At 33.9% G+C, this 17,808-nt stretch overlaps 1 protein-coding gene across 6 annotated transcripts in view; it reads right to left on the reverse strand.

The window, feature by feature from the left end:
- Positions 1 to 17,808, reverse strand: part of LOC306852668 (receptor-type tyrosine-protein phosphatase epsilon-like) — an 82,632-nt gene that overhangs the window by 22,413 nt on the left and 42,411 nt on the right. For 2 of the 6 annotated variants that reach the window (XM_079389686.1, XM_079389683.1), the window contains exons 2-3: positions 13,466 to 13,698; positions 13,146 to 13,311 (exon numbers count right to left, since the gene is read on the reverse strand). The exons of 2 other annotated variants lie outside the window; for them this stretch is intronic. The gene's annotated coding sequence lies outside the window, so the exon portion shown is untranslated. The remainder of the gene's footprint in view (positions 1 to 13,145; positions 13,312 to 13,465; positions 13,699 to 17,808) is intronic. 2 more of the 6 variants (XM_079389685.1, XM_079389682.1) reach the window with 1 other exon arrangement.

Raw genomic sequence — 17,808 nt, forward strand, 5'->3', positions numbered from 1 at the left:
GTACAGTAAAAAAATATTCATTTTTATTTGAACAATCTCTGATAAATATTACATATTAGATTACATTGTACAATTACAGAACTGCAATATTTTTGAGTTTTCAAGAATTTTTGAGCGTGAAATGATGGCAAAGGTACAGTGATCTGAATGTAAAAATAAGAAAAATGACTATGCACAAGTACATATTGAAAACTGATACATTAAAAAAAAAAAAATCTTACAGTATGTCAGCTAATAATGGACTAAAGTCGTGACGTATTGTCAAGTATGGTGACCCATACTCGAAATTGGTGCTCTGCGTTTAACCCATCCAAGTGCACACACACAGCAGTGAGTAGTGAACAAATGCGCACACACACACACACACACACACACCGTGAACACACACCCGGAGCAGTGGGCAGCCATGCTGCGGCACCCGGGGAGCAGTTGGGGGTTCGGTGCCTTGCTCAAGGGCACCTCAGTCGTGGTATTGAGGGTGGAGAGAGCGCTGTACATTCACTCCCCCCATCTACAATTCCTGCCGGCCCGAGACTCGAACCCGCAACCTTTCGATTACGAGTCCGACTCTCTAACCATTAGGCCACGACTAGTTACCAATGTACAGTATTATGCATAAGGTAAACAGAATTTAGATTTTAGTTGAACTGACGCTTTAAACAAAATCAACCCTGATGCTAGCTCATTTTTACCTTCACATAATAACAGTCTCCTTCCTCCATCCGCGTCCCACACATCTCTCTGTCAGTGAGCATGTGATGTGTTTGTTCTGGCTGAGCTCAGGACTGGCCTGCTGTCTCCCCACTGTGCCCCCAGCGGATAGGGCACTTCTGTGACTTATTGTAAACAGGTCATGAGGTAAAGCTAGCAGGCAGGCTCCTTTCATACAAAAGACATTTGCAGATAGCCTCGGGTGAGGCCTTAACCTGTCTCCAACATGTGCCGGAAACGGCCCGGGATGCACTCGCCGTATTAAATGGTAAATGAGACGATCTTGATTTGTGTTTTTGTGTGTGTGTGTGTGTGTGTGTATGTGTGTGTGTGTGTGTGTGTGTGTGTGTGTGTGTAAGCTGCTAACCATGAATTAATGACGCTCTGCCGTGGGGTTTTTCAGCCGACATGAACACTCCCAGCGACCGCTCGCTCTATAAATGAGGAACACTCCTCATCATTTCCTTATCTTTGAAAGCAAGAACGAAAGTATATGTACTTTTGTGTATGAAGTCTGCAAATATGTACTTGTGTAGGTTGAACGCGTCAGACCAAATTCTCAGCACACCTAAATCTATTGTACATATAGTATTTCTCTGCTCCAAAACCTGAAACCTCTACTTAGGAAATAATTCAGCTCTCCTAATGGAAAACTTACAGGAGACAACTCAATTCCAACTGAATTTAGTAATAACACAACACAATATGTTAATAAGCATTAAAATATAAACACAAATAAATTGGGTGTAATGGTGCATACTAAGTTTTAAAAAATGCAAAGAAATAATTATTAAAAATCCAAAACAACAACAATGTAGAATAATAATTAGTAGAAGTATTATAGATATAATACTGAAATCATCACTATATATATATATATATATATATATATATATATATATATATATGTTTAGCTTGCACTAATTTATGCGTGATTGCACTGTACGGATTGCTCTAATTTCACTGTACTTTTAGTATAGTGACAATAATAAATAATCTTGAATCTTGTATATATATACACACACACAGACATATAGACATACATATAGGTCTGCATTTTAATAATTTTTCAATTTGTTATTACTTAGTATGCTCGATTTGACCCAATATATATGCTTTTTTTTACCCATAGCTGTGTATTTTTATACTTATTAACTTATGCTTATTTTTGTATTATTTCAGCAATATTTAAACACAATAAAGCCAAAATGTATATACAATATATAATAAATAATAATAATTTCATAGCTTTAGTACAAGTCTTAATATAATGTTTTAAAATATAGTATTCTCTCTCTCTCCATGCAGACTGCTGACTATACAGTGATTTTACAGATTCCAGGAGCTGCTTACTACAGAAAAAACACTATTACTAACCTCTGACACACTCGATCACACTTATCATCAGGTGACTCGTGTCTGTCTTTAGCTACCTGAAAGACACTTCTGAACTGCACGTCAACTTAAAAACTGTTTTCTGTTTCTGTTTACAGTAGAGATACGACAGAAGTGATTGTGGGGGAAGGATTATGAAACGTCTGCATTAAAACACAAAATGCCCACATGCAACGCACCTCAACATGCCAGCGCACGTGTGAGACAAATCAGATGAATACACACACTGCAGCTAAAATAAAAACACAATGGTTCATTTAAAGCTGAAGCCTGACATTTCTGCACAATGAGTGATTTCATTTTCTGAAGTTAATTTTGGATGCTAACTGCTGCTATTCAAACCATGTACAATGTTTAATATGTTTTTAGCACTCTTTCCCCTTGTCTCGTACTGTTCCATCCGTAAAGTCTAACTGGACATGAACTTCACAGAATCACAGTGTGATTTTATCACTCTGTCATACTCTTTTCATCTCAAAGAGGGATTCTGCCACATGAAGAGCTCCTCTGCATTACAAGACTGATATGTGTTAAAGAATGAGTCACTTTAAGAATTATTGTTTTTAATTATTATATTATATATATTACTATATTTGTTATATTTTTAGATCAAATATATAAACAGAAAATTATTATTTATAGGTCTTTTTTGCTGAAACTTAAGTTTAATGAAAAATGCAAATTTGATGCATTAAGTAGCATGAACTAATAATTAAAAATATATTTTTATAGCATTTATTAACTTTTGTTAATTCTTCATGTTTGTGTTAGTTCACAGTGCATTAACTAATGTTAACATACAACTTTTGCTTATCATCTTACAAATGTACAAATAAATTAATATATTCATTAAGAAAAACTAATGTTAACAAATGAAACCTTACTAAAAAAAAAACAGGCTTCAGTTTCTTCAGGCACAATACAATTTGTTTCTCATTTCTCTTGTTATCTATATGAAATATGACTTAGACATGTTCTAGACAAGTTTTCAGCCAAATCATCTGCTAAACTGAGTCTGAACTTCGCAGGACTGGCTGAGCGTTTTTCCCCTGCTTTCTACTATACCGCTGTCTCTGTGAATCAGACCAACGGGTCTCTAGGAAACCAAGCAAGGGATATTTGTCCAGGCGGGAGCTGATCGTCTAATTCAGACAAATCTCAAGCAAAGTCAACCCTGGAGGACGCATTAAAACAGCCCCTGGAGTTAAACCAACAGAGAACAATAGCCTTTTCATTTTATTCTTTTAGATCACATTTAAGCTGCTTGTTCCATCTTTGGGTTTTCATTAATATCTCACCTCATCCTTTCGGTTTCATTACTTGGTTGTTCTTTATGCTCTCTTTTCTCGGGCTGGTCCATCTGTCATGTGGGTTTAATACACTGACCCATTTAAGAGAAAGAAACCTCGTTGACTCACCCAATCACATTACACAAACCCACAGCGACCACCAAACAACAACAGAGCATTAACCGCTCAAAGAGTCTCGACTGGCAAGCTAACCGTCCAACCGACTTCCAATAACGCCTTCAGCGCAATGCAGCCTTGCATTAATGCAGGCCGTGAACCAGTGGTCACAGAGGCCAGAATGATGCCAGACAGTCGTCTCATCATCTTCCTGAGGGTTGCCATGGAAACGTGACAACCGGTGTAGTTTGATAAATGAAGATTGCGGCCTTGGGCTCTGCGTGACAAACACACACACATACAATCACAAAAACAAATGAGGAAATACCTAAACTCTGTTTGTAGGCAAGTGAAGACAAAACTATTTTGGGTGCAGCTATATTTTATCACTCTGTCGAACATATTGACCACGAAATTCATTTACAAATGGTATTTTTAGTTTAGAAATTGCTAATTTCGGTCTGGCGCTTGCTGAAATCTTTCCTGGAGAAGCACAAACTGACACGCAAATCAATTCTGCTCCAGCCTTCTGCAGATTGAATGATAAGCTAATGCTAGTTATGGCTTTAAACAAGTATATTGCATCTGTCATAGACACACATGTCACACAACTAATAAGATTGGTTTCCAGATCTCGACTGAATAATCAATCTGGTTTTATCTGAGTCCTGCTGAAACTAAACCGTCAATTTGGTTTTGTGGGTCGGCCATAAGTGTCATCTTGTTCCAGAGCTAATGGTGTTTTGGGAATTAATAATTTAATGTCTTTTTTTTAACAAATCTATTGTCTTAATTTTCTATATCTTAAAGGAACGGTTTCGGTCAAAATGGGAAATTGTCAATATTTAACCGTTTCTTTAAGCACTGCAGTCTAAAAACATAGGAAAAAGATCAATTAAACAATAACTTAAATAGTATTTCTTAAATCTCTTACAAAATCTGCATTAAACGTATATGAACCAATGTTGTTATCATTAATAAAAAATGCTGGAATAATATAAAATATGAGTATTAGATGATAAATTTTAAAAAACATTTATGCTTCTTATGATTAATTTTTTACAAATGTTTACTACTAATGGAAATAAGTTGAAATTACATGCACCAATGCTGTAATCGTTAAAAGTAAAACTATAAAAACATTTTTGTTCATTGAAAATATATGAAATATGAATATTAGTTGATAAAAAGTATATATATATATATATATATATATATATATATATATATATATATATATATATATATATATATATATATATATATATATATATATATATATATATATATATATATATATATATATATATACATACATACGTACATATATACACACACACACATATATACATATACACATATATATATATATATATATATACATATACAAATACACACACATATATATATATACACATATACACACATATATATATACATGTGTATATATGTATATATATATATATATATATATATATATATATGTGTATATATGTGTGTGTGTGTGTGTGTGTGTGTATATATATGTGTATATATGTGTGTGTGTGTGTGTGTGTGTGTATATATATGTGTATATATGTGTGTGTGTGTGTGTGTATATATATGTGTATATATGTGTGTGTGTGTGTGTGTGTATATATATATATATGTATATATATATATATATATATATATATATATATATATATATATATATATATATATATATATATATATATATATATATATATATATATGTATATATGTATATATATATATATATATATATATATAGTACTTTTGCCATTTTTATTGCTACTTTTTTGCTTTAAATCAGTTTTTTACTTTTGTGTGTGTATATATATATATATACACACACAAAAGTAAAAAACTGATTTAAAGCAAAAAAGTAGCAATAAAAATGGCAAAAGTACAAAATTGCTAAAACTAACTAAAATTAAAATTAAAACTGAAGATTCATTTAATTAAAATATGAATAAATACTCATATTTTACTAAAGTGATAATACAAAACCGATATGTCCATAAAAACAAAAATAAACATTTGCATATGAAGCACAATTAACCAAAGCTCTCCATATTGTTAAAGTAGCAAAAGTTCACTGTTGTAAACATATATAGTATATTTTTCTGCCCTTTTGTTATGTTTTCCAGAACACCTTATTTTCCAATAAAACACCCCATGTTCATGAAAGAGGCCCAGCACCTGACCAAGGAAAATAACAGAACCATACTGAACTGTTCCATGAGCACAAGTACATTTCAAATAGACACCCAGTTAAACAAGCAACAATGGACATCTGGCAAACTTTACCAGCTTTCTTTAAAAAATGAGTGCATGTTGACTGTGCATTATAAATCTCAACATCTTTACAGCCAATTCACATGAAACAAAGGGCCAACAAGTTTTTAAGCAATTTCAATTTTACTGGAATCAAATTTGAAGGCTGAGAAATGGCCAGTCAGTTTTAATTATTTAATAGATTTTCTCTGATTTATGTCTAACCTTATTTTGACGCTGAACTTTCAGTTTTGAAATCCCGGAGGTCTATGTCTGAAGATGTTAAAAATACTGAGCAAACATAAAACTGCCGTTATACAGACACTTTAAAACATCTACAATGCACATTTACACAGACAATCAATTTGTAAATAGCACTAAGATGAATGTTTCCCTCATGAATATTAATTAGGCAACGTCACTATAGAATAAAAACAACAGTGCAAGCTAATTAATATTCATGAACCCAGTTTAAGAACCCACCCACAAACCCTCTGCATTGCTTTAAAAGACTTCAAATCATGTTAAATACTTTTTGCCCTTTAATTCTTGATATAATTCTTATTCTGAGCCGTTTATTCTGTGATTAATCCCCAACTACTTCTCAGAGCACGCTAAAGCTTTTATTTTGACGTAACACAGCAGGTTGAATCAGATCATTCTCACCCTGCTACATCACAGCGTGTGAGCAGAATTCCTCAGAGACGCTTTCCAGATGCCCGGCTCTCAACCTGACAGACTAGCAGCCAGCCGTGCTGTGTGGGAGCAGATTGCCAGTGCCATGTTGTTGATTAAGGTTGCATAAGGCTGTTTCTCGCTCGGATTGGTTTGTGAGAAAGAACTATAAAAATCTGGGCCGCACTGGATTTACACTGAGCACTATTGTCTTGTTCACACATACACATAAACAAAACCCGCTCTCACAACAAGAGGCCACTGATCTGAGTCCCTTCAGGCTGAGTGTGTGTCTCTTTCCCTGCAGGCCGGGTCACATGAGGGGTGGCATCATACAGAGGGGCATGGCCACTGTCTGCAGTCTGACCAATCAGGGAGAATAAGAGGTCAACATTGACCTGAGCACAGCTGTAACAACCTGTAACATAATCTGAGACAGTTTAAAGTCAACATAAAGCTGCACCTGCAACACATTTCTACTTTTAAATCTGACACATTTCTGAATGCAAAATGTAAGCCAGGACTTGATTTTAATGCAACAGTGTGATTCAACCAAAACTATTTGCAATCATTTATATTGACTGAATAAAGAAGAAATAAACTAAAACATAAATATTACCTGACAATTTCAAATTTAAATCATCTAAACTAACTCAAATTAAGTTAAAGTTAAAGCTGCAACCCATTTTACTTCTAAAATCTGACATATTTCTCAATGAAACAGGATACTGAAAAAAAAGTAGATTTTATCCATGTGGAATTGATTAATGAAAGTGTTGCTACTAAACTAAAGCTGTAATTTTGTTTTGTTTACTGAAATAAAATTATGTTTGTAGAAAAATTTCAGCAAAAAAAAAAAGAAAAAAGAAAATTATATATATATATATATATATATATATATATGTGTGTGTGTGTGTGTGTGTGTGTGTGTGTATGTGTGTGTAACACTTTACAATAAGGGTACATGAATAATCATGTACAATACGTTTAACTAAATTAACACTTAATTCATCACATACTAACGATTATTAAAGGAGTTAACTAATTATGAACTAACGAAGAGCTATCCTTAACTTTGACTGGAGTCATACAGATTCATGAATAACGGCAGCCTAAACTATATGTTAGTACATGTTTCATAGTTAATGCATTAATTAACATTTATGGCTAAACGAAATCAAACAGCCTCTTTAAGAAGGAATAAGAAATGCTCTGACTTTGAAATTAATTTAAATAATTTAATATTAGTGGTGCACTTGCTCGGCGCGTAAGGTTTGTTGTTACGGCAATGTCGATAGTTTAATCTGCTTTTGTAAACCAAATCAAAGTCATGTTTGTATTTCCATTTTTTTTTGGAAAGTTATGTACAGTAATTAACAGCATTGTTTTGAGCTTCTGGACGCAAAACATTTGACCTTCTGTGTGTCTTTAGAGGTAACATTACGTTTGGACTTTCTTTTGAGTCCATATTTGTGAAATTATGTAAATAAATAATAAAATAAGTAAAAATCATTGTTTGTTGTATTGGTGGTGTAAGGAATAAGGAGGACACTCTGACATTGTTAATGTGTCATTGTGTCAACTCATTATTAACTACCCAAACTATCATCAACTTGTTAAAGTTGATTTTGACATGACTTTACTTGAGAGCGCCCAATCATAATGAATTCACTGTTAACTACTTACTGAACTCAGCTCGTGATTTATGCTATACTTTCTATCAAACACACATCTACTAAGACAGTGAGTATTCAGGCCGGTTAAGAGATGTGGTGTGGAGAAGTCAGAGAGCAGAGGAACAGGATCAGCACGGCTGGGTCTGGATGGACAGTGAACTCTTTCCAGTTTGAGGAATTGTTCTACAAACGTTCTTTGTGGGTTTTTATTTTTTATTAATATGTGTATAAGTTACAATAGGGTGAGTTTAAAGGGAAAGAGAAGAACATAAAACCGACAAGATCAGTCATTAGTGTATTTAGTATTTTCTACACTTGATGAGGAGGACTAATCCAACTAATCCTTTGCCACCCAATAATGTTTATGACAAAGCTGAAGATGTCAAATGCTCAAATTATGATAGTATGACTCCAGTCGTAGTTAGGGATAGCTCTTCGTTAGTTCATAATTATTTAACTCCTTTAATAATCATTAGTATGTGATGAATTAAGTGTTTATTTAGGCATTAATACATGGTTATTCATGTACCCTTATTGTAAAGTGTTACCTATACTATAAACACAAAAAACCAGAAAAAAAGTACAAATTAAATCTGCATTTTACTTCTAAAATCTGACATATTTTTGAATGAAACAGGATGCTTTTCTAATGTGGATTTTATCCATGTGGAACTGATTAATGAAAGTATTGTTACTAACTAAAACAGACAAATAAAAATTATTGTCAAATAAAGCTGAAATAAAATATAAATATTGTAAAAAAAAAAAGTAAAATGTACACAAAATTATAAAAAATTTAAGTTGATTTCTTTAAAAACATTTTCATTAATAAATGATGATGATTATATTTACATTTATGTTTAAAACTTTCATTATCACTTAAATTAGAAATTAATAATACATAACTGTCTGTCGTCATTCACTTTCATAACTATAAGAGCAGTGTAAACATTCTCTGAACGTCCCACAAAAGGAAGTATGCTATATGGGTTTAGAACATGATTGAACTTTTCCATTAAGCTGCTGATTGCAGGCAGACGTTTCAGCATCTTTAACGATGGTAAAACACAAGAGACGTCTCCCTCTCACTCTGCTCAATCACTCGGTCTCATGTCTCTCTGCGATCATTTCAGTCTTTTCATTTCCTGCGGTGTCTCGGCTCAGGACCAATCAAAGCTGGGATTGCCTACCCTGGTTTCCTGCATGGATTTCATGTCTCATTAATAAAATATCAGCACACACACACTTTCTCTCTCACGATTCACAATGGTCAACTGATTCAACAGAGAGTGTTATAATGTCACGGCTCCCACCGGTTTAGATCTCTGTGTGACTGTCCTGTCCAGCACACAGTCCTAAATGGAGACTGACATTCTTCTAAACCAATCAGTCTGGGGTAGATGGAGCTTATAGTGAGAGCTGGACTCTGATTGGCTATTTGTTACAGTAACTTTTGTTAATATTCCTTCTATCCCAGATCAATATATTGAGACAAGCAGTGTGTAGGTTGATTCCGATTGAGTGTTATGGAAATACAATTTGCAAGTTTGATGTTGGTAATATTTATTCTTTTAAAGGAAATTAATTTTATTATGCAAGGACACAGTAAATTAATCAAGTGACAGTAAGACATTTAAAATGTTACAAAAGATCTCGGTTTCAAATAAATGCTGTTCTGTTGAACTGATTATTCATCAACGAAACCTGAAAAAATGGTTTATACAAAAATATGATGCAGCATTTCCAACATTGATAAAAATAATAAAAAAATGTAAGTAGTGGATCACCATATTAGAATGACTTCTGAAGGATCATGTGACACCGAAGACTGGAGCAGTATTGCTGAAAATTCAGCTTTGCATCACAGGAATAAATTACATTTTAGAAAATGGTTCATTTTTGATCAAATAAATGCAGCCTTGGTGAACAGTAGTGTATTAATATATGTGACCTACAATCTAAATTTGTGTCTGTTCATCAGATAAGTTATCACGTGACTTCATAAGACTTGGAAAATAGCGCACCAGTTGTATTGACTACTTGTATCATGCACATATTTGTTCCACGTTCAGCCTTATACTCATTGTCCTTTTGTGTCCCACAAATGAAAGACAGTCATACAGGTTTGGAACGACATGAGGGCATGAGTGAATTAATTTTAATTTTAAAAATGCCATGACAGAAGAGAGCAGCAAAGATCTTGTAAATGTCAATGCAATGAATGAGAAGGCCAACCAGAACAACAATCTCCAGCCTGATAGATGAACAACACTACAGACCTGGCATTTGGAGTGGACAGACCGAGCTACATAAACAGGGTTTCTAATGAGCAATTGTGAGTCTATGTATGTGTGTATGAGAGTTTATGAACACGTGGGTGATTCGCAAGGATTTTGTTGACAATACAAAATCAAACAAAACTGTAAAATGTCAACCTCTTTAAGCTATTTTATATCAAATATATACTTCAAAGGTTTTTTTTTTAAAGAAATTACTACTTTTGTTCAGCAGGGATGCATTAAATTGATCAAAAGTGACAATAAAAACATTCATAATTCAAATTATTTTTATTTCAAATAAATGCTGTACTTTTTTTTCAACAATGATAACGATAAATGTTTCTTGAGCAGCAAATCAGCATATGTAACACTGAAGACTGAAGTTATGATGCTGAAAATTCAGCGGTCCTACGTTATATTAAGTGGCCTTAACTACTATGTACTTACATAAGTACAATGTACTTATTGTGTTAATATTGTATTGCAGAACACTTCTGCTGCTATCGAGGTGGGACAGGGGTAAGGTTAGGGACAGGTTTGTGGTATGGGTTAGTTTAAGGGTGGGTTAAGGTGTAAGGTCATTACAAATGTAATTATAGAAATTAATTACCTGATGTAATTACATACAGGTATTTTTTAAATATAAGTACAATGTAAAAACATGTACACAATAAATGCATTGTACCAAATTATTAATTTAAATGCAAGTACATAGTAGTTACGGCCACTTAATATAAAGTGGGACCAATACAGCTTTGATCACAGGAATAAATTAAATTTTTTAAATATATTCAAATAGAAAAAAAAATTTTTAAATTGTAATAATATTTCACAATATTACTGATTTTATTGGATTTTTGATCAAATAAATGGAGCCTTGCTGAGCATAAGATAATTCTTTCAAAAACATTAAACAAATCCCACCCAAATTTTGAACGGTAGTCTATAAGTAAAGGCCAAAAAATGTCCCACATCCCTAGTGTGGACGAAAGACAGAATATGTGTGTGTGTGTGTGTATGCAGTGTAAGCACATGCTGTCCCCCATCTGCTGGCTGATAGGTTATTTCCTTTCCTGTGCAGCCAGGTTTCCTGCTCGAGTTTGACACACACTTCTTAACCTTTGGATAAGATACATACACCCACACACACTCCTTAAACAAGTCCTGGATGCTAAACACACACAAAAACACACACACACACACAGACTCACACACGCATTGTCTATCCACAGATATGCTTACACAAAGGCCACTGGAATATCTCCATGTTTTCAGGCCTCTGTGGAGCATTCACGAATAATAAGACGCGGTGCCAGTGAAGCAGCAATAACAGGAACAATGAGAAAACAAAAAGAATCAGAAAAATTATTTGAATATTCCTGCAGACGCTGAGGGGATCAGAAAGTGTGCTGTGCTGAACATGCAGCTTTCATAACCACACGCAATATTGTGAACAATCAAGAAATGGGTGAAATGAACCCGACAGGCCAGACTTTCTTTGCTTGGATAGTTTGGATGAAATTGGCTCTTAAAACATAAATTAGACCATTTGTGTGTATATTTACATATATTTTAAGTATATTTAAAGGAATAGTTCATTCAAAAATGGAAATTTGCTGATAATGTCCTCACCCTCAGGCCATCCAAGCTGTAGATGAGTTTGTTCTTCATCAGAACAGATTTGGAGAAATGTAGCATTACATCACTTGCTCACCAATGGATCCTCTGCAGTGAATGGGTGCCGTCAGAATGAGAGTCCAAACAGCTGATAAAAACATCACAATAGTCCACAAGTAATCTACACCTATACAGTCCATCAATTAACATCTTATGAATTGAAAACATTCATTTCAAACTGTTGCTCTGGCCAAAATTCCTCTGTTCACAATATTGCTTTCTCCAGTGAAAAAGAAATCTACACACATCAAGCACTATTTACAAGTGAAAACAGTCAATAACAGTTCTAAACAAATATGTGGGTCGATATTGATGTGAGAGACAACAGGGGATGGAATTTATCACTGGAGGAAGTGCTATTATGGATTATGGATTTTGGTTAGAAGCAACAGTTTAAAGTTAAAAGGCCTTAATGATGGATTTGCTTCATATAAACACATAGCTTTTCACTTCACAAGATGTTAACTGATGGACTGGAGTGGTGTGGATTACTGTGATGTTTTTATCAGCTGTTTGGACTCTCATTCTGACGGCACCCATTCACTGCAGAGGATCAATTGCTGAGCTAGTGATGTAATGCTAAATTTCTCCAAATTAATATACATCTTGGATCGCCTGAGGATGATGACATTTTTTATATCCATGCAGGATATAACAATATTTTCCTTGTTCTTTTCAAATAAGACGAATTATGTCAACATAGCCAAAAATCCCTCCATTCAGAAACTGCCAAAATGGCTTGACATCACAACCATGAGCCAACATATGAACGATCATTATGTGTCAACATCTGCTCTGTATTCAGCAACCACACAAACTATAGCCAATCATAAAGCACATTTACAGATGAAGTCTTACAGTTAGGGGAAGGGAAGTGGTGTGTGGCCAAGCATGGTGATACTCGACCCATACTCGGAATTTGTGCTCTGCATTTAACCCATCCAAGTGTACACACAGTAGTGAACATACACCCGGAGCAGCGGGCAGCCAATGCTGCGGCGCTCGGGGAGCAGTTGGGGGTTCGGTGCCTTGCTCAAGGGTCTCACCTCAGTCGTGGTATTGAGGGTGGAGAGAGTGTTGGTTATTCACTCCCTCCAACTACAATCCCTGCCGGACCTGAGACTTGAACCCACGACCTTCGGGTTACAAGTCCAACTCTGTATCCATTAGGCCACGACTGCTGTTACAGTAGCAAAAACTTCCAGTTGTCAACTGTGAGGGAGAAGTTGGAAAATTGTAATTTAAACTATAAAAAAAAAAAAAAAAAAAAAAAACTTCACTAGCCTTCAAGGAAAAAATAGCATGCAATAACAAAAAAGCTTTCTGACTTTTTCAGCTACACTGACTTAGGAAATGTTGACCTTACCTTGAGCAGAGATGTTTCAGTGTATGATTTGGTCCATCATAGCCAGTGAGCTGTAGAAGGAATCCAACCGTCACATCGCTCCTTCAGCCTTAAAACCTTCTGTCTCACAGGTCTACTTCTCTCTGAGACTCTATCTATCTATCTATCTATCTATCTATCTATCTATCTACAGATCCACAGAATGAAGAGGTGCAGCAGAAATACAGGAGCTCAACGCAGCAGCACAATGAGGCCTGGAGAAGAACAAGACAGACAGAGAGTCTGGTCAGATGTTTATTCAGGTAATTATGCAAGCCAGTCAGTATTGCAAAACAAACCAAGACAGGGTGATTAGGCCCCGATATGAAGCTTTAATTAAATGGCTACATATTAAAATGTATCCGTAATAAATGCATAATTTAATGCAGAAATAAATGAATGCATAAATACATAATGAAATGCCTAAATAAATAAATGCATAATTAAATACACAAATAAATAAATGCATTTGCGTTAAAATACTTATGTTTGAAGAAAGAGACTACAAAGTGAGTTAAGAACAAGCATTAAACTAGTACAGTTATATAGGAAATTGGTTGCCAGGGACAATGGTCAATTATATCGTTTAGCGTTATTAAATACAAATATTTGTCTGCAGAATAATGCAACTGGCCAATCAGTATCAAGCATTCCAGAGAGCCATGCAATAATGATCTTCAAACAATGAGAATGAGGACAATGAATAGAGAGTCTTAAGATCCAATTTTACAGATTTCCACTCACATGCATGAAGGAAAAAACACAGAACTGCATGTGGTAATAAATAGTGTTCAATTGTGAACTAAATTACATTTCATTCATTCATTCCTCTGTGAATAAATGCTTCATATTAATGTGTCAGTTCACTGAACAAGCTATGACATTAATATGAAGCATTTATTCACAAATAAATGAATGAATGAAATGTGATTTAGTTCACGAGTAACCATTATGTATGCATGTATGTTTGTTTGTGTTACAGAGAAAGTAACACAGGCTTTCTTCAGATCCATCTGCAGAGCTTTATTTCACAACATAGTTACAAAATAGGCAAGGGTCGGACACGGGCAAACAGGCATATCGTGGGCAAGACAAAAGAATAGTCCAGTAAACAGGTATGGTCGATCTCTGGCAAATAATGTCCAAAAAGGGTAAACCAAAGGGGTAATCCGAAACACAGGCAATAGTTCAGGCGAGGGTCAAACAGAGTCCAAACAGAGCAAGGTAAGAGAATAATCCTATGACAGGCCTCGTATTTATAGTGTGTGTGATTGGTTGCAGGTGAGTCTGTAATCAGTGACATGGAACATGGGAAATGTAGTCCGGGGTGACATGTAACAGTTTGTGTAGTGTGAGAGTCAATGTAATGAGAAGGCGACCTCTGGTGGCCAGCAGACGGAAGGCCACGGACAGGATTAATGACAGTATGTATATGTATGTATAGATTTAGTTATTTATTCACTTGATGTATTTACAAATGTATTTATTTGTGCATTTAATTATGCATTTATTAATTTATTAATGCACTTAATTATGTATTTATGCATTTAATTATATATTTAAGCATTTATTTGTTTATGCTTTTATTTATGCATTTATTTGTGCATTTAATTAAATCGACAATTTCAATCCATTTACTAATCTGATTCCAGTCATGCTCTGTATTTTTCCAAGACGTCAGATTTTGTTATTATAAACACATTAACTTCAAAGTTCAAACTAATTTACCAAAATCCAACAGCAAGTTTCTATGACATTCTAGTGTCAATATTAGTCTACATTTTGTCCGTTTTATTGTCCAACAGGCCAAAATCAAGCAGGATTTGAGGTATGATTCAAGTCTGTAACACAAACAATGCAGGACAGTCATGCGCTGAAGTACACAGGGTTACAGGTTTGTTCAAGTATGAGCAACATCATCACTAATAGCAAGTGCCACTAATGACATTCCCTCTTAATGGCTCTATCAGAACGAGTCCTGTTAAACACAACCGCTTCAAACACACAAATTACACAGGAAATCGACTTCACGCCTCATTTCTATTGAGCTCACTGTTGCCGTTTGTAATGAGACTGAATATATTTAACAGCCACCATGCAGCATTCGCTTCACATTCCCCAGCCGTCCGTCCATCAGATTCAGAGGCCGTTTTAAAATTTAAAGAGCTCTCGGCATGGCCACACATGGCAGAGATGACTTCTGTGTGTGATATAATCCCAGCAGCCCCTCCAGGGGACGCCACACATGAATTTAGATGAGCACCAGAGATGGAATGGAGTGGGAGGAGGCTTTGGATAAAGACTGAGAAAAGGAAATACACTTGATAGACATGACGTGACAAAGTACAATTTATCTACCTGGGAAAAGCTGCAAGGGTACAGAATCCACATGCTTGTGCATTTCAAGCTGTTGCTATGGTGAGCATCTATAGTCTAGCAACCAGACTGAGTGGGGTTACCATGCGGGTTACCAAGTTTGTTTGTTTGTAATGTCTGTAAAATCTTAATTTTTATGGAATATTTTGTCTATTACAAATGATTATCAAACCTTAACATGATAGGTTAATGCATCATGTATGTATATTTCACAATTTACAAGAACTGGCCATGCTAACCATGGTTTCCGCTAGAATAGAAAAATTAAAAATAATTTTGTCAATTATTATTATTTTTTTTATATATATATATATATATATATATATATATATATATATATATATATATATATATTAGAAATGTAATATATAAAATATAGCATATTAAAATCATGTTTACTGATAAATGTAATATTTATAAATATTTAAATTATACTATTAATAATAACAATATAATATTACAAATATATTTTACCATTATATAGTTATTTTTAATATTATAATATTAAATATTTGTTACATTATATTATTATTATTATATTTTTATTACATATAAAATCATATTAATGTCATATTAAAGTAATGATCATTATATATAATTTTCTCTGGATTTATGATTTATAGTTATGTGTAAAACAATGTTCATACTCCTTTTTTTTATTCCAATTCCAATATTTAAACTAAAAATAAATCAATATTTGGAGAAATAACCCTGATTTTCTAACACAACATATGAAAACATTTGTTTGTTTGTTTTTTTGACCAACTGTCTTTTTCAAAAAAAAAAAAAAAAAACAACCTTTGGAACAAATGTTAACAGACCTTTACAGAATAAAATAAAAATATTAATATTTTACTCCAACCCATACCTAAAAATCTAGTGAAACGTTTCAAATGGTCTTATTTGTATTATATTATATATAAATAAGTTTTAAAATAATATTCTAATTAATTGATAGCAGCTCTAACAATGACCAGCTTTGCTGACATGTCAGTTTATCCTTCTACTAAGCAAAAAGAAATGCATCTTTCATATCATGACTGAACAAGGGCAATACTAATATAACGCTAACAAAAATTCTCCATGGAAATGTATGAGGCGTAACATCAATAAATGCTGGTCTCTGAGCCTCTCTGTGTGTTTGTGGCATCCCGGGTGAGCAGGAAGGTTTCTGTGTAACCTTTAGAGAGCAGATGAAAGCAGCCTGCCCGTGAACTCTGGATGTGGCTCTTGATAAGGAGCGAATAATCCCTGATCTCCTCCTGCATGTCTCCTCTAATGCTCCACAGTCAGAGTATCTCATGCTGAGCTTCTGCATGACTGATTTCAGCTTCAGTCGCATGATAACAGGCTTTCGTTCTCTGGATATCACAGCAAAATAGGTCTAATGAACTGAGCGCTGAGCGCAGCACAGAAGCATCCTGAATGAACGGAGCTGATCGTCTTTAAATAAATTATAAAAGTCAATTTAAAAAAATGATAATAAATAAATAAATATTATTATTATTATATTTATTTAATTTTTATAGAATTTTTATTTTTTTCCAAGTTGTAAATAAAATTGAAGATTACTGGAGTACAAAACATGCTATTTCAGTCTTTGTACTTAATTTAACATTCAATGTGTCAATTCTTTATAATTATTTGTGAAATTTACTAACAAATTCTCAGTGAAAATTATTTCTACATCAATTTTTTTAGATTTGTTTTTGTATAGAAACAGAAGCAAGTTGTCAGCTTCATTCCCATCCATTCATTGGAATAAAGCTGGCATTCATAATAATGCATTAGATCTATAAATACAGTAAATACACAGAAAACTGGTGTAAAAGTATTTTCACTATTTTCAGAAATTGCTAGTAAATTTTACAATTAATTACAAAGAAATACCAAGTGACAAAACATTTTTATAAAATTAAAAACTAAACAAATAGGAAAAAAGTATTTGT

Source organism: Barbus barbus, assembly GCF_936440315.1.
Source record: "Barbus barbus genome assembly, chromosome: 32".
Lineage (NCBI taxonomy): Eukaryota > Metazoa > Chordata > Actinopteri > Cypriniformes > Cyprinidae > Barbus > Barbus barbus.